The 27,781-nt window shown below is 43.2% G+C and overlaps 1 long non-coding RNA gene across 2 annotated transcripts in view; it reads right to left on the bottom strand.

The window, feature by feature from the left end:
• LOC120371338 overlaps nt 1–27,781 on the bottom strand; it is a 118,315-nt gene that overhangs the window by 32,934 nt on the left and 57,600 nt on the right. The window lies entirely within an intron of this gene.

The following is a 27,781-nucleotide window of genomic DNA, read 5'->3' as shown; positions in this document are numbered from 1 at the left end:
ATGATATGGAAAGGCAATTCACATTAGGGGGCTATGTTAACTCTTTTCTTCTGTCTTTAAATCTGTCCAAGCATTCAAACTGAATTAGTTTAATTGGAGACGGATCACTGCACTCAGCATGAAACAGAGAGCAAAAATAACAAATCCAATGGTGCTCTAGGCTTTGTCAGTAAACACTGACAGCATTTTTAATATATACAGTATTTTGGTGGTAAATGCTTAAAATTCTTCTTGTATTTGCTGTCCTCAGCTCTGGTGTGGTTAGCAGCTCTTGCCTTGGAATGGGGGACGTGCAGAGATCTAAGACATCATGATAAGCTGAGCCTGGGCTGGTCTAAAGCCTGCTTTGTGCAAAATTATAGAGATTTTCTGACAAATCTACAGAGAGTTTTCTATCTTCTTGCCCTTCCTTATGCAGCTCTGTTTACATGCTACAAACAGAAGTTGAGGAACACAATCAACAATGAACTAAGTGTAATAAAGTGCAACAGACCAAAAATGTCCACCTGAGTGTATCCTGAAGTGGCCCTGACTGTTTGTTGTAGCCTCTCAATGCAGATAGTTCATTTCATATAGAAAGAGGTGACATAGTGTTTTCATTCTGATTTATGAAGATTCAGAGAGACTGGACTTTCACCTAATTGGGATATTCCACTCCAGAATTACATACTGCCCTAGAGTCCATTTTTACCACTCATCAAATACATGTTCCCACTTAAAAGCCAGTTTTAATGTTACAAAACCACAGAAGAAAATTAAGATTAAAAATAAAATGTAAGGATTCATTTCTATATGAGAAAACAACTATGCCATTGTCTTGAGGTAAGAGTACTAATATGTGTATCTTTAAATGGCCAAGACATTGAAGCAGTTTCTTGAGAAAGTTTGAGTTCATCTCCTTGATGGAACTGAAGTGAACAGGTGATTATGCCACACTCTGGCTTTTCACTGCAGTTGGTGTGAAAAAAATAAGGGAAAAGCTGGTGCATCACTTACCGCCCACCCCTCATTCGGAGCATTGCTTACAATTGTTCACATTCAGTGAGGACACTGTGAAAAAGAAACTCACTACAGCATGTCAGAATGACCACAGTATAGTCAAAATTTATATGAGACCTATGCAAAAATAAAGGGTTTGATTCAGGGAAATGACTTCATTGGTGGTTGAGGGCATACAGCACTTCCCGAGAAATGCTAGCCATCTTTTCCATAGGGCTCAAAGTGACCCATTTAAGGCTTTGCAGCAGCTGTTAACTGCCAAATTCAATGCTCAAAATTGTGCTGACTTCATTTGTGATATGAAAAAATGTATCCTTTGTGCTGTGATCCCATTACCATTCCCAAGTTAAGCAGTGTAGGGCTGGTGGAATACTTGAAAAGGAAACTTAGATACTACAGAAAGTGGTATTTGTAATTCCATAAGTAACATCCTTTGCTTTGAGTCTGTATTCAGCCAGTTGTCTCAGTATGAAACTGGGTAACATAGTGATGCAGAAAGCCTTGGTTCTGGGGATACTGAGTAACACTGAAGCCTCAACTTCCTATCGTTATTAAAAATCCCATGGTACAACAGCTAATTGCTCATATGCTTTTGGAGATTATCTAGAAATAAAAATGTGCAGGATTCACACTCATAAATAAATACAAAACATATTTCACAGACAATTTTTGAAAACGTCACCTTATTTTGCTTTTGGGAAATATGCCTACTGAAATTGCTAATTCCAAAGAGAAGTATACTCAAAGTTGTAATTGCAATAACCAGAAAATAGAACTATGATTGGTTATTGAAAGAAAAACCTACCATAATGATACAATTGAAAAGGTAGAAGAGCTTAAAGAAATGGTGTTCATTATAGACAAAATGAGACAAATCTCAAACATATCATATCACATTGGTATTTCTGGAAGAGATGGGCTTAAATAATTACTGGTTTACAGAAATGAGCCAAAGAAAGTTTGTATCAATGAAACTGTAGCCTAAGTTATTTGTATAAGATGAGATAAGCATCTCTTTTTCGTATTTCACAGATATGAGATACGATAAATGTGGCATAGCAGTAATGATATCCTACACAACGTGTCCTTTGTCTCTTGGTCCTTCTCTAGAGAACATAATGTGCTGAGAGAGAGATTAAGACAACAGTTTCCTTTATTAAGAAAGAAAAAGATATGTTCAAATTACTGTACTAAATAAGGCCCTCAGATCATTGTAATATACCTAATGACCTGCACTTTTCAGTTAATATTGGAAAACTTCTATACTGAAATCCAAAGGTTTCTACTTTTTCATACTATATGAAGGAAATATTAAACAAATTATCCAGCCAAACCACCAATCCTATGGCACTCTTCCTAAAGAAAGAACATTCCCTCTGTGTCCTGGCCCAATTTCTACTCAATCAGCAACTGGAATTTTGCTTTTCTAAGTTCTCCAAATAGGCACAATATCCCTCATTTGTTCTAAAGTGTCAGGTAGCACTGCTACTGGGTACAGCTGAACAAATGCCATATTTCATCCCAGCAGTGGCAGCATTTCAGTGGTGGATGAAACTATTCCTGGTAAATTTGGCAATTGCTTTGGGTTCTCTGAAGATGAACAGTGCCATATAAAAACAAGATATTACAAAATGAAACAATACAACTATAGCAGTCTCATCCTACTCTACAAAACAGAGCCAAACCATTCTATCCTCCTCCTCAGGAGGATCCAGACAGAGGTAGTGGAAGGGGGAAATGATGCCTGTATGGCACTTTCATTCCTCCCATTCTTCAGAACCCCTTTATGGTGCTCTGTGGGGAACAATAGCCTCACGCATGGGACCTTATCCAAAACCCATTGAAGTCAGTGGAGTCTTTCCACTGACTTCAATGGGCTTTGGATCAAGCCCACAAGAATGGGCTGGGTGTGAGACTGCCACTTCACAGCACTATTTCATTATCTACCTCACAGAATATCAGAGATTAAATTACTACTGACTCTGTGAGCACTACTTTACCTAGATTCTCTATGATGAACATTTTGAACTTCAGCATTTGGCGGTAGCAGCCGCTGAGGAATCTATGGGGCTAGAGGGACTAGGGTAGGGAGACCAAGAGGCAGAATGGAGACACATAGCCATTATCCTACAAACTACCTTTGAGGCTTTCCCCAAGATCTGTGCATATCTTGAGAGATCCATAGATTCTCTAGGCCAGAGATTTGGGTGTTCTTTGTGTCTCTGGAGGAGACACACCCCATACTCTTTATGGAACAACAGAGAGGAAATCCACTAGTATGAGGTCCTGGGGCTCGATCCCCTTTGCTCTGGCCATTTTTACTGCTGAGGCAGTACCAAGAAGCCACAATGCTACCCTAAAAAGCAAGCCAAGGATTCCCCCATCCTCAGGTGGCACAAGGTCAGCATTGTTGCTTCTGTACCTCCAACTCCCTTTGTGTAAGCGTTGTGATGGGTGCAGAAAGCGGACGTGTCAGGAAGGAAGGGGGTGAGGCAGAACACATGACACTCTATGAGACCCCTGGCCATTTAGGCTGCTGGTTACACACAATGTAACTCAGAGAAGCCCTTAACATGCGCTAAGTTATAAAAAGGGCTGATACAGCTCCAGCTATTAGTATCAGGGGAACACAAAGATGCCAATTTCCCCTCACCCCCTGAGAAGTTATGGTCTTGATGCATAAATCACTGTTTTAAATTATCTGACCTGTGTATGTAGGAGGTCAGACAAAATGATCTGGCCCTTCTGGACTTCCAAATCTATGAATCACTGTAACCAGTCAAATGAGATAGGTGGTAAACAAATTATCTCAGAGCATATTAAACAGTGGAGAGCAAAGAAAATAAAAAGCTTTCTAAACTAGCATTACACTGATTTAAAAAATAGTTTCTTGACAGCCATAAACACCACTGAATAATCCTTCGCAAGCTAAATAATCAGTCTGTAAAATTCCAGTGAAAAGAAGGAAAGCAACTAAATGTTAAAACGCTCCAGGTGGACCATTTTTCATTTCCCTTACAGAACCAACCAGGAACATACAACCAGGAACATTTCCCTAGGAGACAACCCTAGGGGAAAAAACCTACTTGTCAAGTTGTCACACTATTTTAAATTCAGCCCCAGTTGTATCACTTTAACATAACTTCCCTGCCACACTGTTTTTCATTCTATCACATAGTGGTTAGTTCATATTCACAGTGTCTCCCTTCTTATCAGCTTGGCAGCCTTGATGCATGTTTTTCAGTCTTCATTGATGACAGAATTTATATGTGCACTCCAACATATCCAGAAAAATATAGCCAACAATGAGGCCCTGAACTGGGTAAAAGCCAACATTCGCATGGCATGAAAGATGAGAAAATTTTGAATGATGGAAATAATGTTAATCAAAAAGACCTCTATTGTCGGGATATAACATGAAAATAGTACAGAAATCTGTGTTGTTGTTTTTTTGTTTTGGTTTGGGTTTTTTTTATGATTTTGGTGGTCCGATAACGTCAATGGAAAAACAAACAAAAAAATTTCACAAAATTTGTTAATGAATTAATTGTATTTTAAATTTTCTTACAAAGCTCTTGGTAAAGTTGTACCAGTTTAATTTTTGTGTGATTTAAAATTGATTCAGTTAAACCAGTGCAAAAGCCTGTGTGGACCCTTGACCTTACATTGATAAAACCCTGGTTTATTCTAATTTAGCTTATGCTAATTAGGAACAAGTTTAAACTAAAATGAAATGAGACTTGTTTAAACTTGTCTAAACAGGGTTTTGCACCAGTTTAACTAAACTGGTTTAAAAGCTCTGATATAACTGATGTAACTTCTGTATGTCAATAAGGGGTATGATGTGCAGACACACAAAGGGAGAGAGTGCTAGAGAGCGAATGAGAGACATGATGGTCTGATCTGGTGAGGTGTGACTGTTTCATTGCATGAGTTTGGGATGACTACATTACTCAGGAGTGAGGAATCCCCCAGTGAGCTAGGCAGGACATTTCAAGTGAGTTCCAATAAAAACTTTATACCAAAGTATCTGTCTAGCTTTGTCTATCTAGGTTTTTATAATGTCTTGTGGTATGTGTCTGGTTTTTCATCAGCAGTTAAAATATCCTCTTTCTTTCAGAGAAGGGCCAAACTCAGAAACACAAATCTGGACTGTTTCCTGAACGGCACTGGAAGCCAGTTCCAGGAAGGTGACAGCCAATCCCCAACCCTGAGTCCTTTACCACGCTTCCACTTCCTCCTCCCAACTCCACTGCTGCTACTTTCGCCAGACCCTGGCCCCACAAAGGCTTCTCTGGCTGAGCTCCACCCTGGCACCCTGCACCTTTTCCATATTGGCTAAAGTCACCCTGACATGCATGGGTCTGATGTATAGCAGGGAGGTCAATTATCAACTGCCTCTGTTCTAGTCTCAGCAGGCACAATGACCTAATTTCTCATTACTGCTGCCATTAAGGGGTACCGCTGAACTTTCCTTTCTCCCTGATTCCATCCTGTCTAATCAGCTGATCTGTCCCACTGTGTGTGCACACCTCATCAGGCATTCAGTGGTGACAACAGATATAGGGAAAACAATGAATAAACAAAGAAAGAACCTCTCTTTGCCAACATTTGTATTATTTCCATACTGGGTCTCCTTTTCAAATGAACAGAGACCAACATTTTAAAGGCCTTGCAAAGGGATGAACGAACACCATGCTGATAAAGTGACAAGCCAAGGTTCAGAAGGAGGGCTTATTTTTTTTAGATTAATGACGATTGCTGTTATTATGACATAGTTTGAAGGTTATTCCTAGCAAAGGGCTCTCAAGTGACTGGCAAGGCTGATGCAAGAAGGACAGATGAGATCCAGTGAACATTGCTTTGAATGTTGAATCCTTCTTGATACTGTTTGATATAGAGCTGGAGGAACAAGGGAGCAGCTTCTGTCAAACTGATTAGATGTCCTGGTGTGCTGCTGCCCTTCATTTAGCTCTGTTCTGCCAGCATGTTCCCAGGATGATGTGGATATGAAGGAAGGGTCAGTTTTCAAGACAAGTACAAAGCATCCCAAAGCTTGTACCATCTGTCTTAGAGATTGGGGAAGGTTTTCTGTGCCTGGGGTGTTGGGACATACCAGAGGTGGGATGAAGTTGTGCCATTTAGATGTAGAACTGGATCCAAATCTGAACTTTCCCAAAGTTTGGGGGTGTTTGGAATTGGTATTTCATTTTGGCCCATTATAGCAATAGGCCTAGTTCAGACAGTTTGGCTCTAACGTCTCCAAAGGATTTTTTGGGTGCGGTAAACAGAGGTTAAGTTGTACCAGCTGTTTGGGTCTGGTACAACTCTAGCATATACAGTAATATGTTACCAACAGTGAAGTAACAGAAAAATGAAATATTCACCAGCTATCTCTTTTGCTATTAGAGGAAGGATGGTTTTATGGTTGAAATCACTGGATTGGGATCCAGGAAACCTGGGTTCAACTCCTAGCTCGGCCATAGATTTGTGTGTGTGTGACTTTGAACAAGTCACTGAATCTTTCTGTGACCCAGGTCTCCATCTGTATAATAAAATTCCTTTTGCCTACCCTTTGACTGTCTTGCCTACTTGGATTGAAAGGATTTTGGAACAAGGATTGTCTTCTACTGTGTGTGTACCATGCCTAGCACCAGGAGTCCCTGATCTCAGCTTAGTCCTGTAGGTGCTAATGTAACACAAACAATAATAATATTATCCAACTACAGCTACATGATCAGACTAGGTAAGACCAACAGAACTACAAGCTAAAGGCAGAAAATTATTGCCTTGCCTAACATTGCCTTGGTTTTGAGAGATTCTGATCAGCCCTACAGAGAACACTCTCGCAAGCCAAAGAGAACCCCCACAAAGTACCTATTAACAAAATTAAGCATCATCAGTTATTTTATTTTTGTTGTTGTTCTTTTTCCTTCATGCCGCTTCTCCTGGTGGGGTTTGTGGTGGCAGCATGGAGAGTAGGGAGGTCCAGACCTCCTTTTCCTCCGCAACAGGTTCCAGCTCCTCCTGGGGGATTCCCCAGCGTTCCCAGGCCAGCCAAGAGATATAACCCCTCTAGTGTGTACTGGGTCAGCCTCGGGCCTCCGCCCAGTGGGATGTGCCCAGTAGAGTTTCAACGGAAGCTTCTCAGGGTGCATCCTTATCAGGTGCCTGAACCACCTCAACTGGCTCCTCTTGATCCGGAGGAATAGTGGCTCTACTCCAATACCCTCCTGAGTAGCCGAGCTGCTCACCCTATCTCAGAGAGTAAGCCCAGCCACCCTGTGGAGAAACCTCATTTCCACCGCTTGTACCTGCGATCTTGTCCTTTCAGTCATTACCCACAGTTCATGACCATAGGTGAGGATCCCCTCCGAGGATTGTTACCTTCTTGCGGTGGAGGGGCTTGCATGTTCTGACGAACCCCAGGACTATGTCATCTGCATCCTAGAGCTCCTGGGAGGATGACCCTAGGCAAACAGAGCATGGCAGAGGTTCCAGACTAAAAACGATTCACATCAAGACCCTCATGAAAGCCCAAAAATGACCACATGATCCTTGCCTGGACTAGGGATCCCGGGACCTACCCCTGGGTGTGGTGTCACGTGAGAGTCTCGTGGCTGGGTGGTGGGCCAAGTCCGAAAAGGCAACGTGGACCTGTCTCATGGGCTCACCACCCGCAAGGTGAAGGGTGAGGGTTGGGTGCAATGCCAGAATGGGAACAGGAAGGACGGACCATAACAGACTGGCCCTCCACAGTGGAAAGTGGAAATTTTATATTTGTATTTTAAAAATATCAATATTAAAGATGCTTAACATAGAATTTAATAAAAAATAATAAAATGTCTCTTTCTGGACCATCCTATAGAATTTAATAGAAAATTATATCCCTGCTGTAGAATTCTATTAGATGGATAGAAAAATGATAGAAAGACTACATAATTTTCTATTAAGTTCAATAGATTTTTAGAAGACTTTCTGTAGAATCCTATTACATTTCTATAAATTCAGTCCCTATTAAATTCTATAGGACTTTTCCCTAAAGCGTACCTGTTTTTCATATTTAAAGTCTTTTGCCCACCAGCAGAAGGGGCTATTAGATGGTCCATCACATGGTGCTGGGGCATGAGAGCAAATTCTTTTGTAAAAAGAGGTATCAGATTGTTTAGCCAATTGAAGCAATCATTTGACAGAAGATAAACTTAATTCAATAAGCAGAATTTAAAATCTTCATGGTTCTTTGTTTAAAAAGCCAGATTCTGCAAAAATGAGCTCCAGTTCTGAAATAATCTCTGTCCTCACTCACCCTATGTTGTTATTCTCCTGTCTTTCTGCATGTCATTACCTCTTCTTACTGCATTATTCCAAAGACTATTTCTGATTTACACTGGAGCCATTCTATGGAGACTCACACTGTAGAATCTTAGAGCCTGGTTCTACACTGTCTTGTACTTTGTCTAGTCATTCACACCTCTGTGAGGTGAGTGCCAGGTGGCTGTACAATAATTGCAAATCAGAATGGTAGAGTTGGCCACTCGGCACAGAGGTGTAAAATCACAGCAGTTTAAGGCAAGGAAGAGTTGAGCCCTAATGCTGATGTAACTGAGAAAAGAATAAGGCCTCCTAAGGTTCTAACCCCAATGCATTTTGTGTTTTAACATCAAAGAAAAAGGGAAGTTAAAAAATTTCTCAGTTCTGATTTAATACATTTTTCATGAGAAATAGGATTTTATTATCATTTTGCTCCTGCAAGGTACTGAGCATTGCTCTCCACAGAATCCAGTGGGAGTCAAAGGCACTCTCCTAGGACCAGCCCTATGGGAAGGTTGATTTAACCTGCTGTTCCCTTCACAGGCTGTGTTATCCTTCCCTCCCTTTCTTATCAGCCTCTCTTTCATCTCAGTTCCCTCCCCCATTCTATTGTACTTCTCCATCTCCCTAGCCTTTCTTTTCCCTTCTCCAGTGTAAATTTTCTACTTATCTCAGTATTATCTTATCTTTCTTATATTCCAATACTTGCTGAATTGAGGAGAGATGAGGTGTGAACGTGAGGCATTTCCTCACTTCTGGTGGAATTGGACCCGCACCCATTCTGTGAATCACCCATCAGGAATGGTTCTCTCTGGTTCAGAGACACTTGAAGAGCAGCCCTATTTGTTTATGCAATAGACCAGCTTGCATGGCATGCATTTCCAAGTGCCAACACCCCTGGGCCTGGATCTTTTGCAAGGGCTTTCTTCCTTCCCCTCTAGCTTGGAAAAAAATACTCAGCCTGAACACTGATTATTTTATCTCTCCTTATTAAGAGTATATCACTGAAATATGTGTATTATTCTAAACTTCAAACATTTTCTATAATGCATCCTGTCCAGAGGCAGGAGCCTGGAGACAACAGATTACAGCTGTCAAGGCATGAGGATCTTGGAGATACACAGGGAAGACCCACTCCCCCAGGCCCAGATCGGTGCTGCATTGCTCTGCTGGTCTTCCTCTTCTGAGGTACATCTCCCAATAGAAACGATTTGATGGGTGGCCTAGGGGGAGTTAATGCTGCTTCACTTGAATCTCTCTGCAAGGTTACCAGGGGACAGTGCCAGGCCAGTCCCCAACTTCAGGCTTTCCCACCTAACCTCCTTCCAGAGACCTTTTCACACAAAGTGCTGGTGGGGACAGGCAGCTGAGCTGTTCAAGGGGATGGAGGAACAGTGCTCAGAAGGCAGCAACCCCCCATTTCTGTACTGGCTGGGGGAGGACCCCCTCTGAGTCTGTGTGCTGATACAGACAGACTTTTTCCTCCCATTAATTTACTTCTAATTTACTTTAATTTACTTCAAAATGAAAAAAGAAGAGAATCCAGGATAAATAAACAGGAATCTTTTAGTAAGGAGTTCCCAGTAGTCCCTGCCCACTCCAGGCAAGTAAGCAAAGAAACCTATATAGGAGTCTCATTCATGTTTAAACAGACAAGGCTCACAAGCCTAAAAGACAGAAGAAATAGAAAGATTTACTGCCTGTATCAGATTAAAGTGAACTGTTTAAGGAAAGATGAAGCAGGTGAGATGAACTGATCAAAAACAAATAATTGCTGTAACTAGTATAACAACGTGTATGTTACTGTAACACGCTGCTTACACTTCCTCCACTCTGCTGTATTCTTTTTCCTAGCACACTTGATAGCCTCTTACTTCTTATGCAAGGAAATGAGTTGGACCTGATCCTTCATGGTGCCTAACTTCCGTTGAAATCAATGGGAGTTAGGTGCTGAGGATCTTGGCCCAAGTACTTTGACAGAGGCGCTCAACACCTCACAGGATCAGGCCAGTGTACTGCCAATCATTCTGTTTAGCTTGATTGAAAAGAGGCATTAAAGGAAAATGTCACCCCAAGTAAGTGACCCATTTTGATCAAAATTGGAAGATGTGATCTGATATTTAGAAATAGTTCTTGCTTACAAATGAGAAACATACTACTGCCTTATTAATGTACAGGCAAATCCAGACATTCTTATTTATAGTGAGTACTGTAGTAACTTAGTTCATGAGTCGTCCCATTGATCTCAGGAGAAATCACTTAATGTGAGTAAGAGCAGCAGAATGTGGCTCACAGAAAATTTAAATATACAGGAAGCATTTCTAATGCCTCACTGCCCGGTGATTATGCTGTTGTGATATGGATCTGTTATCCACAAATCCTTTCCATTGTTTTTCAAATTTGCCTTCATAATTTTAAATAAGCCTGGCTCCTACTGACATTCAAAGTAAAGTTGCAGTTGCATGAGAAACCTGACCCTTTTGTTTTTTATTTGATATTTGATTTTAAATGTCTGTTTCTGCTCTTTTTGGTTGACGTATTTTTGTAGTCTGTATTTGAGAAAGCATCTATATCAAGAAAGAGTGGAAGGAAATAACTGGAAAACAACAAAATAAAACTGCAAGCTTATCCACCAAATCTCTTCCTGAGCCATGGATGGCTTCTATCATTCAACTGTTCAGAACTGCTACAGAATTAAAAACAAAAACCGCACAAAGAGTGGCAAAATGAGCATTAAAAGAAAGAGAGAGAAAGGATTAGTATGGGGAACTTGGTGACCTAAAAATAGCTGATCCCACCCCTCTCCAGTGACCTAAAAATAATAGGTCTCATCTCTTGGCAATTATCTAAAAATAATAGAGAATACCCTTCTCACAAAGTAGTTTGGCCGTCACCCAAGACATAACACAGAAATGGGACATGGGATTTCTACAACTACGAAATGTGGTATTCTATTTGGCATAACTGTCATATTATACTAAGCCAGTTACTTTCTTTTTTAATCCTAATTAATACTCGTATTCTCCACTTCCTCTTGGTGTTAGAAATGTAAAGCAGCACTATTTTCTACTGTAAACCAGTTTCTCTGGTCAATTATAACTTCAAAGGGTCTGGCTCTTCTCTGCTGATAGGAGCCATCTGTTTTCAGGCAATTGATTGATTACTTTATGACTGTCCTATGAATTATCAGATGATTTCATGAATGGAACATTAGAGATATTAAGGAAACTGCTGGCATCAACCCGAAGAGAAGGAATCAATTTACTGGTCATTAAAAATACCAATAGATTAAAGCCTTCTACTCACCCACAGACTATGCAGAGTCCAGGCAGTGGCAGTACAATTTTGCCAACAATGCCATGCCCAGTGCCTACCATTCAGAGTGAAAGGGATGTGTCCGTGCCTATGGTAACTTTACTTCTCTCCTGACAATGCCAAAAAGTTTCCCAATCAGTTTTTTGACGTGGACACTTCCCCATAGGGAATTGATCTTATTGTTCCAAACAAACAACCATCAGGTAGTAATATTTTAGTCCCAATAAGCCTGAGCTGGGTTTTGACTCTGGGCTATATAGTATGCATAAGGAATGAATCTTTTGATTAAAAAAATCCACGTTGAAATCTCATAAATCTTATATCCAGATAAAAGGACCCTTTTGTCAGATTTAATCCTCTCATAAATTATTGTATGCCTCATTTGCATTTTGTAACTGAGTTATTTGGTTTGAGAGCTATACAGAGTGAATGCAAACTATTACATGCTATCTACTGTAGGAGATACAGTTAGCATTTAGGATAGTTATTTTAAAGACAATTTCTATATGTTTTATAGACTTAGAAAGCTATTAACGGTGGCAAAACATGTTTATAATGTGAGACTACTGAAACAGTTTGGGCCCCCTGTGACTTTCTTTCTACTTATAGAATTTCATCTTTACTCAAAATAGATCTCAATGTGCATGCTTTAAGTATTATATTCCAAACACAAGTACAACATCAATGCAGTTGAAATGGATCTTTGTGTTACATCAAGAAGTAAAACATGGACAAGGGACTAGAGTACAGTAGGTCAAACAGCAATCTCTTAAAGATACAAATAGTATGAATAAAATAGGGTTCATTTGTACACAGAGAAAGAAAATGCAACATCTCAGGTTCATGATGTTGAACAGTATTAAACATGAAATCAAGAAATAATGCTGATTCTAATTAAGAAACAACAGGAATTATAACTTACCTTACACAGTGTTCTATAGTACAAGGCTGGGTGATTTTAACCACTCACAAAAGGGCAACAAAGAGTCCTGTGGCATCTTATAGACTAACAGATGTATTAGAGCATAAGCTTTCGTATTTGCCCACGAAAGCTTATGCTCCAATACATCTGTTAGTCTATAAGGTGCCACAGGACTCTTTGTTGCTGTTTACAGGTCCAGACTAACACGGCTACCCCTCTGATACTTCACAAAAGGGCAACATTCACCAGGCTAACAAGCCATGCTGAGCTATAGACAGGAGCTGTAGCTGCTCCTGCAGCCACTAGATGCTGCTGTGGAGCCTGGCTTCAGGAGGCATGTGTGGCCTGCCTGCCTCCTCGCTGGTTGTGCCCCCTGGCAGAGAAGGAAAGGAGCTGAGACAGCATCAGCAGCCAGAGGAGGGGAGTCAGAGGTGGAGCTGATGTGGCAGCAGCACATAACAAGTTGGATGGCAGGGAGAAAAGGTGCTCAAGAGTACCCTAAGCTACCCTCTAGCACTCACCAACTCAGACACCCCAGCATCTACCTACTGAGCCTAGCAGTCCCAGACAATCTCCAACCCATCGCAGCATCCCTAGACAACCTCCAATCTGTACATACATGCTCCAGGCTTCTTGTTGCCAAGTTTCGTGCAGCCTGGGCCATGTCTTACTAGGCACTATTTGGGGAAGGGTGGCCATAAGCTGAAATTTGTGGTGATGTGCAAATTATATGTAATTATGAAAGTTAGCTCTTTAAATACGTTCTTAATAACTTAGAAATCTCAGATTCATTAGGGCCCTTTATCAAACATACTTTGGATTTACATGGTGCAAGTAAGAGGAGCATCTTGCCTAGTACCTTTGATAAGGGGCCCTAATGAGTCTCAGTTTTCTAAGTTTTATTTATATAGTATTTGTGATAGGCCATAAGACTGATAACTGGGGACAATAAAACTCTGAACTCCATGAAAGAAGCAATATCTTGACAATAGATTCAAGGTGACAATGGACAATCTTTGGTCAAATGAGTGTATAGTAAATATGAGTCATCTAGCGCACACACAAATAGTGTGACGCGTCATGGGAATGCAACAAATATATCTTGTTGTTCAAAGTCCACTGAGGCATCAATAACATTCCATAATAAATAACCCAATTATAAAATCCATAATGTAATTGTCAGGAAGTGCTATGATCCAATCAAAGAATGGACTTTAGCAATTACCTAAACCTGTTGTTTCATTTCTTCTTTCTCACACTACAAGTGACATTTTCTAAAGCTTTCTGTTTTGGCCATGCCACATTTGACTAGGGATTCTCCCAAATAAGGTATTCACTAGCATTGTACTCAGAGGCATACACCTACAGGTATTTGATCATTCTGTGATCTCTATCAGTCCTCTGCTAGAAAACTGCATTCTTTTCAGACAAAGCTCAAGATTCTTCTTTTACAAGCTATCAACAAAAGTAAACACAGCCTGAGGGTGAAGAGCCCAGCATCATTTAGTTTAATCCAAAACACAGTTGGATTTGATGCAATGATTACTTTGCTTTTTTTTTTTCTTTCTAGGAACATCTTTAGGTTGATTAAAGTTTTCTTCCCATTTATTCTTTTGCAGGGCTCTATTTTTGTTTTGTTTTGTTTTTTAGTTTTGTTTGGTTTTTTGCTTACAGGATATCTTTTAAAACGTAGAGCAGTTGTTATTGCACCTTTGGTGGGGCACAAGAAAAGACCAGGGTGCTGTGCATTATGAATGTATTGCTAATATTGTCTGGCTAGAACCAGCCACAAGGCTTGGGATAAACAGGTCTGAAGAGTTAACTGTAAAATAAGGTATTTTCTGCAGGAAGGCTCAGGGCCTGCTATGGCAGCAACATGGCTGGAACAAGTATTCCCCTAGATCAGTGGTTTTCAACCTGTGGTTTGCGGACCCCTGGGATTTGCAGACTATGTCTAAGGGGTCTGTGAAAGAACAGTGGTTTTCAAGTGGGGTCCCCAGATTATGTCTAAGATCTCCAGAGTGGCCCACACATGACAAACGATTGAAAACCACTCCCCCTAGAGAGTGAGGTAACATCACATGGTTGCCTGCTCTACTCTTGTATTGGGACTGATGGGAGGAGGAGCCAAAGAGAAGGTTGCGCTTGTGTCACACCCAGAGTCTGTGCCTAATAAGGATGAGGTAAATGAAAAGAACAAGGTAGGTCAGTTACACTGATGCATGCCACTAGAGAGTGAAGCTCCAAGGTACTGTAGGCTAGAATCTGAGCTGGTGTGAATCCATGTAGCTCCATTTAAGTTCAGTTGAGCTCTCCTCATTTACATCTCTAGAGAACCTGTTCTATAGGACTTCCCACAGGATGGGAATAACTGTATCTATCATTTGTAAGGGTTTTTCAGGGTTCACATTTGTCATATTAATTTTTAAATGGGCCCATTTCAGCACAGATAAAAAAATCCATTTTTAGTCCATGACTTTAATGACAATTTAGCCTAAAAAAGGACAAAGGCACAGAGCCTGTGAACACTTATGCATGAGTAATTTTACATGAGAGTAGTCTCATGTAATGCATGCATATATATGTTTGCAGGCTCAGGGTCTACAGCAGGGGTCGGCAACCTCTGGCATACGCTCACTAGGGTAAGCACCCTGGCGGGCCGGGCCAGTTTGTTTACCTGCTGCCTCGGCAGGTTCGGCACACCATGGCTCCCACTGGCTGTGGTTCGCCATCCCAGGCCAATGGGGGTGGCAGGAAGCCGCGGCTGGTCCGTCCCTCAGCCCGCGGCGCTTCCCACCGCCCCCATTGGCCTGGGTCGGTGAACTGCGGCCAGTGGGAGCTGCGGTACGGCGAACCTGTCAACACGGCAGGTAAACAAACTGGCCCGGCCCACCAGGGTGCTTACCCTGGTGAGCCGCATGCCAGAGGTTGCCAACCCCTGGTCTACAGTAAAGATTTTGGGATTTGCTCTTCAGGATTAATGCACTGTTATTATTTATTAGTATTGCAGTAGCACCTAGGAGCCACATTCATGGACCCCCATTGTGCTAGGACCTGTACAAACTCAGAACAAAAAGATGGTCCCTGGCCCAAACAGCTTACAGTCTAAGCAGCATTGTTTGTGTGCTTTGAACTGCAAGTTGTTCTTTGGAAAAACCTGAACGAAACTAGGCTCAAGTTCCCTACAAGATAGTTTAAATATTCTCTAGCAAGGTCCCCTGTGCTTCTTGTCCATAGTAATGTATATTTCTTTGTTTCTGTAGTTTGATTAGCCCATTTAAAAGAGTAGCGCTTTAATCATGCAGATATTCGGTAGGATTTTGAAAACCACCTCAGTGACTTAGCGCTGACGCAGCAGCAGCGGAGTGTGCAGGGCTGTCTTGCAGCTCGGCTGCTTGTGTGTTAGTGTGTGCACACAGCGCCACCAGCAGCAGCGCTCAGCGCTGCTGTGTGAGCGGCCCACTGCACACAGCATTGTGGCGCACCGACCAGCTCAGCGCTTTGTGGCCGTGCCGCCGCTTCCTGTGCCGGTTGGCGCTGAAGTTGCCAGCATCCATTGTTCTCGGTGCCATCCCGCGTCCTGGGCGCCGCCATTCGCGGTGCATCGCCATTTCCCAGCATTCTTCAGGCCTCTTCTGGGCGCTACTCTGAGGATTCTGTCGTTTCATCTCTGACCTCTCTGATCTGCTGCAGCGGCGAGCTTCTCTGCTGACCAGACGCTGCTGATGAGTTCCTTCCAGTCAGGAGATTTGGCATGGTGCGATTCGGACGCTATTTGCTGATGAGATAGTCCGACGATGATATATGGATATGTCTGTCTGTCATTCAAACAGTGCGTGTGTGCTTCGTGCCGCATGTCGCGGAATCGGATCACTGCTTGGTGGAATGGCGGGCTGCAATGGAAATGGAATGCTGGTGATGGAAATTCAGATGACTCGTGCTGAGGAGCGAGCAGTTCATGCAGAACAAGAGCTGCCCTGAATGCTGTCTGGACTGAAGAAAAGCGGCTTGAGAGTGCGACTGACGGTGAAAAGCTGGAGCTAGGCTGCTGGGTGTGGAAAAGCGGGTGGGCTGGGAACTGGAAAATCCACAGCTTGCAGGAGGTGTCGGACCGTTGGCTGGGCTGGAAAGTTGGGAAAGAAATGATCCAGCTTTTGATTGATGTTTGCACAAATGATCGACTTGAAACTGTGGAGACCGCAGGAGGATGGATTGCAATAACTGTGGAAAATTATGCATGGGCTGCTAAGGGGGACTGTTGTGGACGGCTTATGGGCTATTCTGGCCTTGGTTTCGCATAAGAGCACTGGGCGCTCAGGAAGGGTATTTCTAAGGGGGGCTCTCTGGGTTCTGGCCCGCACCTGCTGGCCTTCTGTTTTCATTGACACAGGCCAGGCACTGGAACATGCAGTGCTGCATCATGACAGCAGGCAGTTCTTTCACAAGAGGCAGGACAGAAGCCCAAGATGATGGGATGAGGGAGAGGTGGAGACCCCAGGAAATGCAGACTGTGACCCCTTGAACCCAGCAGACCACTACTCATGAAATGATACAGAGAAGCTTCACAGGAGCAAGGACAGGAGCCGCCGAGGCTGAGGCCTACAGGGAATGACTGTGGAGTGCTTTGAGGGAGATGCCTGCTTTGTATGTAAAGTGAGGCTTGAATGGGGACTTGGGAAAGCATAAGCGGGAAGTTATTCTAAGCAATGGCCCAATGGAGATGAAGGTGACATTCAGTGTGGTAGATGGACCAGAGAGGCATTCAGTCCTGAGGCTGGAATATGACAGGGCTTCAAGCAGGAGGATAGAGAGACAGAGGCAAGAGGAGAGGCTTAGGGAGGATGGGGAGGAGGGCTTCAAGGATTAGGGAGCTGAAAGCCAACAGTAATGTTGCACAGGCTGTGAGGATGTTTGCTGCCTAACTGCCTCTATTATCCATAATATAATAATTCTATTATCTGCTCTCCACTTTCTGGGCTATTGCCTCTTTCTTTTCTTTATGCCAGAAAATTTAAAGAAATTTCTCAAAGAAAGACTGTTTTCAGAAAAACAAAAAAACAGAAACACAGAAGACAAAGATGACAGACACACAACAACACAACAAGGCAGGGGTACAAACAGGGGCTGTACAGTCACAAGGTTGCATGATGTGTGCATTGTTTGCATATGGGAATCCTGCATCAGCAGGTGCAGGGTGCTGTGTGGGGGGGGGGTTGAATGGGGGGGTAGGGTGGTGGTAGGTATCAGGGGTGGTGGTGCTGGGTGGCAGGGCTGGGAGGCAGGTGGGTGGTGGTGTGGTGCTGCTGGAAAGGTTGGGGGGGGCTGGCACAAGGTGAAGGCACAAAGGGGGGGGGGTGGGGGGAGGGGGGATAGCGGGTGCTGGGGCTGCGGTGCAGCTCTGCTTGGCTCGCGACTCCCTCCAGCGCTCCGCGCAGCTAGCCTCTCTGCTTAGCTTTCTTGGGCTTTGCATTCCTCTCTTTGCATCTCTTTCTCTCTCTCTTCTTGCTTTCCTTCTTTTTCTCTCTCTAGCTTTGCTCTGCTGACATTTTTTCTTTTCTCCTCTTTGCTCTTTTCGGATTTTTTTTTTTTTAATTTTTCTCTCTTCTGTTGAACATCTGCAGTGGCAGTTTGGTCAAGGTCACACACACATGACACACAACACAACACGGGCAGCAGCATCCACACATACACTTCATGAATTGTTCTTGCAATCACTCACACTCACTTGCAATCACTCACTTGCATTCCTTGCAAAAAAAAAAAAACAGAAAACGAAATGGTGGGAGAGGAGGAGGAGGAGGCTTGAAATGGAGAGAGCTGGTTGCTCTGAATCTGGAGGGAGGGAGGTTGAGATGCAGTGAAGATGATCTCTTCATCTCCCTCTCTTCTCTTCTATTCAGTCTCCCAACATCTTTTTTTTGTTTACCCAACAAGGATCTTTCACCTAGAGTCACTAGGGAACCGGGGGGGCTCTTTTGCTTTGTGGCTTCGTCCGTGACCCTATGCCTGTGGCGCCTGTGTTCAGAAATGGTCCAGAAATGCCGAAGTGGCGCGGTGGCGCGCCACTGGGACAGGACTGGGACACACAGTGGTTTATAAACCCGCGCAGGCAAGGCCTGCGCGCTATTGATGAACGCTCTGAGAGAGCTGATCTAGAGAGAGATAGAACACGATAACGCACATCAACGGGCTATTCCACATCTAGACATCCACATGCATCCCCTGCCATCTTCTCCTCCATTTCTTCCTCCCAAAAAAAAAAAAAACCCCGCAAAAACCGCCCTCTGCTCCCCTGTCCTTCTGCTGCTGCTCTGCTGCTGCTGCGCTGCTCCTGGCTTGGCTCTCTCCTCCTGCTGAGAAGAGCTCCTGGCTGCATGCCTCCGCCCCTCCCCCTCCCTTCCCCCCCATCTCTCTCCCCCTCGCCCTCCTCTCCTCCTCTCTCCTCCTCCTCCTCCCCAGAAGTGTCCATCCAGCCTGTGATTGGTTGCAGTGGGCCCCCCCCAAGTAATGTGTCCATCCCCACCAAAAGGTCGCGGTCGTGGGGCGGGCGGATCCGATCGGATCCGGATCTCGGGGCTTTGTCTCCTGCATTCAGCTCTTTTTCTCTTTGCCCTAACTTGCGAGTGCGTCCCCCTGATGGCCCCTATCCCAGCATGTCCCTGATATCTGCCTCAAAGATATCAATTCCGCTAGAGCGCAGCGCCTGCTGTGACCGAACACTGACACCCCCCACACACTGATGAGTCCACACCATGCTGGTGCTGCTGGCTGGGCTGGAGGCATGACAGATGGTAACCTGTAACCTGTAACTAACTGACTGACTGACTGCACTCCACACCACACTGGAGCAAATTTTAAATTTTTTTTTTTTAAAATTTCCGGTCAGGGGAGGTAGAACACCTGAGAGCAGAGAGCAGAAGTGCAGAGTGATGTAGAATTCCTGGGGAGCTCCTTATTCCTCCCTTATCCTGGGGAGGACAGGAGGTGAGCTGGTGAGTGTCCTGCTGAGCAGCGCTGCTGTCAGCAGCAGCGCACTACTACCCAACCCAACGGATGGATGCAGCCAGCCAGCAACCAGGGAGTTGCGCTGGCGCTGTGCCCTGCAAGTGTGGACGGGGTGTTAATTGCAGCGCTGGAAAGCCTCCACCAGCGCTGCAACTTGTAAGTGTAGCCAAGCCCCTAAGAGCACAAGTCCCATTTAAAGGTGCTTTTGAAAATCCGATCCAGTATTATTGTAAGATCAACCACACACAGATTTATATAAAAATTCTATTTGGATAAAGAAATTGAATTACAAGGTGAATTTTGAACCTGGAAGTCTCTTCACCACTCAGCAAATGCACTGCCAAGAAGTCACACATGATCACCACACAAACAAGTGACAATGTATGAGGAGTGTGAGGCCATCTCTATGCCCACAATGCTGGCATCTATCTCAAGGTGCACTTGTCCACCTGTTCACACACAGAGATATTTGACTTTAGCAGTTTAGAGCTATTTAGCCATGGGCATGTGCATATAAAAGACTATGACTAAGGAAAATTTACCAACAAGACTATCAGAGGGGGCAAGGAGAAAATAAAGCAGTGAGCATTCTGATCTGGCAATCTCGTGGCCCTTTATTGTGCGCAGTCACTCACACAGGTGATCTGAGTTTATTCCCTCCCACCCAAGGCCAGCAAGGACTGGATTCATTGAGTAAGCATAGCACGTTGTCCCTGAAGACAAAGGAGTGTTTGCACTGTTTGCAAGAAACACTCTGCAACTGCCCTAAGATTGGTGGAATCAGGCTCCAGAGGAGTGAAAGGGAAATTCAGCCCAATAAAATAACTTTTGGGAAGGGAGAGAATGAAAGGGGAAAATCTCCCAAGAATGTGGGAAGTATACTGGGCAATATATAAATGGAGCAGGGCTCCTCTCAAATTGGTCTCTCTCTTTGCCCATTTCAATGGGTTTTAGTTAAGATCTACAGAGTGGAAAAGCGGCTGGAAAGATTACCCACAAATATATAACCTACCAACAAGCCTTCCAGGCATAATTACCTGATGTTTGCTGAGCGGGTTGAGCCTATTTCCATTCTAAATGATTTTCCAAGTTCACCCATGTGTGAAAAGGGTACTGATTTAGAGGGCAAATGAGAGGAGAAACATCAGTAAGGAGAGAGAAATAGTGCAGAGACTTCTTTGAATTATGTTTGTTTCAAGGGAAACCAAGGACAAACATATGCACTCACGCTGAAGTAGAACTTTTGAATGTGAAAAGAAGGCAATAGAAAGGTCCCGAAGGATCAATGTCAAAAGAAGTTGATATAAGCTATTTCACAGAGTTAAGGAGGAATTGTAAAATAAAAGTTATTGACCTGAGATGGATTCGAAATTCATTTTTCTGAGTGAATCCAAAGTTTATTTCATTTTTTTAAAAGATCTTCAAACTGCACCTAATTGTTCAGACATCTAGGGTCAAATTACATTATTTGGATTAGATTCTGAACTCAAAGAAGAGGAGTACTTGTGGCACCTTAGAGACTAACAAATTTATTTGAGCATAAGCTTTCATGCTCAAATACATTTGTTAGTCTCTAAGGTGCCACAAGTACTCCTCTTCTTTTTGCTGATACAGACTAACATGGCTGCTACTCTGAAACCTGTCATTCTGAACTCAGTTACACATTGGTGTAAAGCTGGAATAACTGTCCACTGACTTCAACTGGGTTTGATTTCAGAGAGTTATTCTAGATTTACTCTGGAGTGACTGAGATTGGACTATAGTCATTGGTAACAGGATGTAGGCTCACTCAGCCAGTTTATGCCCTGGACCAATCAACATGTTTGGTGAATCCCTCAAGAAATTCTAATAGATTGGTGACATACGATTTCTCTTTACAAAAGCCGTGTTCACTCTTTCTCAAGATATCATGTTCATCTATGTGCTTGATAATTCTGTTCTTTATTATACTTTCCGCCAATTTGCCTGGTATTGAAGTTAGGCTTACTGGCCTGTATTTCCCAAGATTGCCTCTGTAGCTTTTTAAAAAAATAGGTGTTACATTAACTACACTCCTGCCCCTACAGAGGCGGATTTAAGCAATAGGTTTGTCACGAAGTGTGGGGGAGTCGGGGCCCTGCACCCCCCACTTCCTGCAATTCACCGTGACTCTCAGCCAGCCAGTAAAACAGAGGGTTTATTAGACGACAGGACTACAGTCCAAAACAGAGCTTATAGGTACAGGAAACAGGACCCCTCAGTCAGGTCCATCTTGGGGGGCAAGGAGCCCAGACCCCAGTTCTGGGCCTCTCTCCGTTTCCCTAGCCAGCTCCAAACTGAAACCCCCTCCAGCAGTCTCACCCAGCCACACCCCCATGCCCCCGGCTCCTCCTCCAGCCTTTGTCCAGTTTCCCGGGAAGAACGTGTCACCTGGCTCCAACCCCCTCCTGGGCTCAGGTTACATGCTCATGTATCATCCCTCAAGTGAAGTCATACCCGGATATCCCACCACCATCCAGCACAAATGCAGACAGTACCAGTAAAACTCCCATGCAACATTCCCAGGTCAAAACGCCTCACACCCTACTCCGTCACAAGGTTATATACCATAGTTAGTAGTTCTGCAATTTCATATTTCAGTTCCTTCAGAACTCTTGGGTGAATACCATCCAAGTCCTGGTGACGTATGACTATTTAATTTATACATTTGTTCCAAAACCTCCTCTACTGACAAAGAATGGCTCGGGTATGGGGATCTCCCACATAGCCTCTGCAGTGAAGACCAATGCAAAGAATTCATTTAGTTTCTATGCATTTTTGCGAAGTTCTCCTTTTTGAAGTTAAATACTACTGTGCTGGGCTTTTTGGCAATTTTTCTCCCTACAAGGAAGTTAAATTTAATTACATTATGGTCGCTATTACTGAGTGGTTCAGCTACATTCACCTCTTGGACCAGATCCTGTGCTTCACTAAGGACTAAATTTCCTCTGCTCTTCTGGGTTCCAAGACAAGCTGCTCCAAGAAGCTGTCATGTATGGTGTCTAGTAATTTTATCTCCATCCCTTCCTGAGATTGCCTTTTCTGCCATTGTAGCCTCTGTAATCTCCCTGAGCATTTCACAGTCACTGTCCCTATCCTGGTGAGGTGGTCAGAAGTATATTCATACTCCTATACTCCTATTGTTCAAGCATGGAATTTCTATCCATGAATGGGCGACTTCACACCACTCTGAGCCTCCTCTGCTTTCAGGATTATCTTGTACTGAGGATCTGCACATAGCAAAGCACTTGCTAACGATTAATTTAATAAATATTATAGTAGAGCAGCAGATTTTTCTGTTTATAGGACGATTCTTCAAAATTGTTCGCAGAGTTGTTGTAGCCATGTTGGTCCCAGGATACGAGAGAAACAAGTAAGTGAGATAATATTTTTTATTGGACCAACAAGCTTTCGAGCTTCACAGAGCTCTTGTTCAGGTCTACAGAACGCTACCAGAGTGTCTAAGCTAAATATAAATCGGGACAGATTGTTAAGCACTTTTCACAGAGTGATTGCTCCATATCTGACCTCTCAGTCCTCACCCTCAAAGGAAAAGGTGAGCCTGAGAACTTAAATTCATAACTCTTTTAGGCACTACAAATCATGGACTTAATAGAGACACTGGTTTTATGGCTCATTACAACAATTTGTCACCGTACTAATTACTAACTGTAACGGGGTGGTTACCCGCTTTTGCCCTGCGGGGTTTAAAAACAGCCCAGGAGAGGGCTGTGGCTGGGGCAAGAAGCCTGGGCTGATTGGGGAAAGTAGGCTCAGCTGTGGCCAAGCCCCAAGCAGGCCCAGCTGGCCCCTATAAGAGGCAATGAGTCAGGACCCACTCACTCTCCCTCTGCCTGTAGAGGGAGAAGGACCTGGCTGCAGGGAGCTAGAGTCAGGGTACCTGAGTGGAGCAGGGCTGGGGAAAGGCTGGGGAGCTCCAGCCTGGAAAGCCCCAGGCTGTGGCCTAGATAAGGCCAACAGGTACTGGGGGTTGCAGAGGGCAGCCCAGGGGTAGGCAAAGGCAGCAGGTCCAAACCCCTTTGCCTGTGATGAGTGGCTTATACTGCAGTCTGCCCCAGTGAACAGGGGCTAGATGGAGACTGGGCAGTAGCCAAGACTGAGGTGAAGTGGGGATAGTGGGTGGGGGTTCCCTGGAGAGGGGAGACCCTGAGAGAAAGGGGCTACTGCCAGGGGGCAGCATCCCAAATAAAGGGGCACCGGGTCCAGGGAGGGACACGGGGCCAAGCGGTAAGGTGGATCACCAGCCTGCAGAGGGTGCTCCGGGCTGGAAAATGGGCTAATTCCCAAGAATGACCAACAGGAGGTGCTGCAGGGGTGAGTCCGCACCCTTACACTAACCCATAATTGCCCACTTCATTTTAAGTGCTCTCTTATAGCATATGTGAACCCCTTACGCTTAAAAATCTGTCCCAATGTGTATTTAGCTTAGATATTCTGGTTACCTTTCCCAGCCCTGAGGAAGAGCTCTGTGAAGCTCGAAAACTTACTCCTCCGACCAACAAAAGTCGGTCCAATAAAAGATATTACCTCACCTACCTTGATTCTTAGGTTCCCTGAAAAAACAGCTTCTCTTAAAGTTCACAGATTCTACCAATTTTTTTGTGCCCACCTGGCTTCTTAGATGCTTAATGGCTTAATGGGCCAGGAAGCAGGGGGTGAGCTGGACATGGTTGCAGGGGTGCTATATGTCATAGGGAATAGTGAGGGAAGCAGGCATGAGGAAGACACTAGTCTTCTTTCACATACGTAAAGTTACTGTTATCACTATATAATAAAACTGTCAAGTTATTGTGACATAGATCATGTCTAAGATTTCTCTCAGCAGCTCTTTTAGCAACTACACACTCCAGACATTTCAAAGCACAGCCAGTACCTCTATTCTATTATCACAAAGTATATTGGGTGCAGGGGCACTTAGGAATCACCTATCAACCTTGTGACCTAGGGGAGAGAACAGTGGACTGGAACTCAGAAAACCTGGATGACTTTGACCTGCTGGGTGACTTTGGTCATGTCACTTCATCTCTCTATCCCTCAGTTTCCCCATCTGTACATGGGATCAATGATGTTTTCCTCCTTGAGATCTACAGATGAAAAGTGCTATGTAAGAACTAGGTATCATCATTACCTGCCCACAGAAGTGTCTGAACTGCAACCTACATGATAATTACAGGTCCTAATTGACCACTAAGGCCTATCAACATTTCTCTTTCTGTTAAAAAAAACAACAACAAGAAAGTTAAATAACAAAAAGCTTTGTTAACCCAGAGTTAAGGTTGATCAGTAATAGCTCAGGCCATTCCAGAACATGGAGTTCAGCAAAACAAGAAATACAGAGTTGAAATGCATGCCCACTCAACCTTAACTCTGCCCTCTTTGACCGATGTCCTCATATGCCCATAAAACTTACACATACTCTGCCTTTGCCCTGTACTGAATGGGGACAACCTCCACCTGCCCTGCACTCATACACTTAAGCCTACTCTACAAAAAGAACATCACGTCTGCTAAATATTACAACTCCTCCTTCAACCCCTTTTACAACCCCCTCACCCTTATGTAATTGATGCCATCTAACACTATACTTTCACTTACCCTTCATTAAGCTCTCAGACCACACTCATTTTCCGACTAACTACTGATAACCCCTATGGCAAGAAGACCCCTCACTATTAACTGAGTTTATACAACACAGCGCTGAAATGAAGCACACTGGATCTCTCAAAGTACACATGCACCTCTTTCCTTTTATCACACATACAGAGGTCACCTCATACCACAGTCACAGCTCTTCTAAGCTGTTTCAACTAATTCCTCCATCATTCAGTACAGTTACCTCTAACACAGGAAATGCAGCTGGAGTGCATACAGATAATTCCCAGTGGCTATTGCCAGCTCTAGCAGGGCGGAGTTAAGATTACGTGGGCACACACCTTAATTCTATATTTCCTGGTTTTCACAGGTTTGAGTACTTGACATTCTGGAGGGGCCTAAGATATCACCAGGCTAACTTAACTGTGGGTTCATAATTTTTTTTGCCATTTAATAGGTTATGTTTTCCATCATACAGGAGATACTCAGCACCTTACAAGATAGTGAACTGTTGTGCCTGGAGAGTTTAGTCCACATAAAAAGCTAGTGCAGTGGAGATCAGATAGCTCTGAGAACTGATAACTGAATTCATAACCTTCTACCTCAAACTCATTTCACATGTTCAAATTGAGTCCTGGATGGGATTCATGGAAGGTAACTACAGCCTGATGGCACTTTGATGGCCTATGTGAAGTATGCTGGTCTGGCTCTAACTTTTACTACAAAGATGTCATATCACAAAAGCCAGCATCATGGTGATCAAAAGCCACCATCAGCATGATGCCAGTTAACAGCAAAGAAGCCAAGAAATGAATCGGCATGGAAAATGAATTACCCTTTCAACACTAGAGGTGGAACACTTTGGGGGAAGCGTGTCCTGCTACTGCCCACCTGGATTCCAGAACAGTCAATTGGGCATATTTTACCAATACTAAAATATATTTAAAAGCAGTGCAAGTCTTATGTTTTTGACAGGCAGAGTTACAGATAGCAGGGACTGTGTTAAAGGAAAAGGAGGTCATCATAGTACACCTGTCTTTAAACAATGAAACTACTGCATCTTCCTTTGTTAATGTGTTACAAAGAATTTCCACCTAATTCTGGAGATGTGTCAAGTTGCAAAGTTCAGATTTGGGTCTGGACCTGTGGATTCAAGTTTCCCCAAGTCATAGGACCTTTGGATTTGTTATTCCAGTTCAGGCTTACAGTCAATCTATAATTTTCTTTCAGAAAAAAAAGGTAAAAGATAATCACTGCTCATATGTGTTATGAAGACTGTGGCTCTCTACAAACTATAGTCTCCCAGCACCATTTACATTAAGCTCACACTGACTTCAGCTGGAGTTCTATGCACCAATCAGTGGCACAATTGAGCTCAATGTAGGAATGCAAAAAGTGCATCACAATGTATAAAAAAAATAAAATCCAGAATGGCAAGACCTAGTTCTAATGAGTTGTATCCTTTATTTTCCCAAGCTCTGTGCTTCAGACATTCAGATCAGAAATAAACAATAACAATAAAGGCACCACTTCAGCAAAGCACTTAAGCAGCTGGTTAACTTTAAACTTTAACTTTAAGCTTATAGTTAAGCAGGTGCTTAAGTGTTTTGTTGAACTGGGATCTGAGTGAGCAGTTTGCAAATGTAACTTTTACACCTGCAGGAGTTCACATTGGTGCTTGTCTGTACAAAATTCACCAAGCTCTGCCAATCTCACAGCAGTTAGTTATGTGGTACAGACAGATACTTCAACTTTCTGGATAAAATGCTTTCATGCAGGCTATCTTCTTTTAATGCATGCTGTCTTTTTAACAGGTATCCTGAAAAGTAGCTGACATAAGGACATAAAAAAATCTAACTCTACAGTAATGTGCTCTTTGCATTTCTGACTAAAAAGAGCATGTGCTGACTAGTTAAATTATAAAAGCGAGATTGAAATTATTGGAAGGTTTATACCAGAGTTTGTTCTTATTTTGGTCCTGCTTGAAAAAGGAACACAGTCAATATATGTTTTAACTTTGAATTTGTACTTCTTCAATCCGGAATGAAGAATGGCAGATATGTTATGACAGCAAATTCCACGTATGTTTTATGCCATCTGCTAATAGCATGTGTTGGCAACTATGTTACCAGAAACGATGAAGAACAAAGAGAGTGTCATTCTGCAGAAAATGACACAGCTCTGAGAATGAGAGTCTCTTGTTACAGAGAATATGATAACTCAGCTATCATTGTATGGGTCAAATTCTGCGTAAATCCAGGGTATCATCATTCACATCAGTGTGTATGAGAACAGAATTTGGCTCTGGTCTTAGCTTACAAGTTCCATGGCTGTCACTGCTGAACATAAAGTAGTACAAGCATAGCTGAGTTAATGCCAGTTTCTTTAGTAAGATGGCCTTGTCAGAATTCCAAAAATGAAATTCATTCAAGAAAAAAGGACACAAACAGAATAGCTTCTCCATTTGAAAATCACTTCAGATCATACATGCAATGTGCAATAAAATAAGTATGGAACACTGTAGGGGAAACAGATAAAAGTTAACTTCATTATTTGTTCTTAAAAACCTCTACTACAGTAATTGCCTTGTGGCCTTTA

The sequence above is a fragment of the Mauremys reevesii genome, linkage group 9 (assembly GCF_016161935.1).
Source record: "Mauremys reevesii isolate NIE-2019 linkage group 9, ASM1616193v1, whole genome shotgun sequence".
In the NCBI taxonomy this organism is placed as follows: Eukaryota; Metazoa; Chordata; order Testudines; family Geoemydidae; genus Mauremys; species Mauremys reevesii.
Note: the sequence above shows the minus strand (reverse complement) of the source record. Positions and strands in the feature narration are given on the sequence as shown.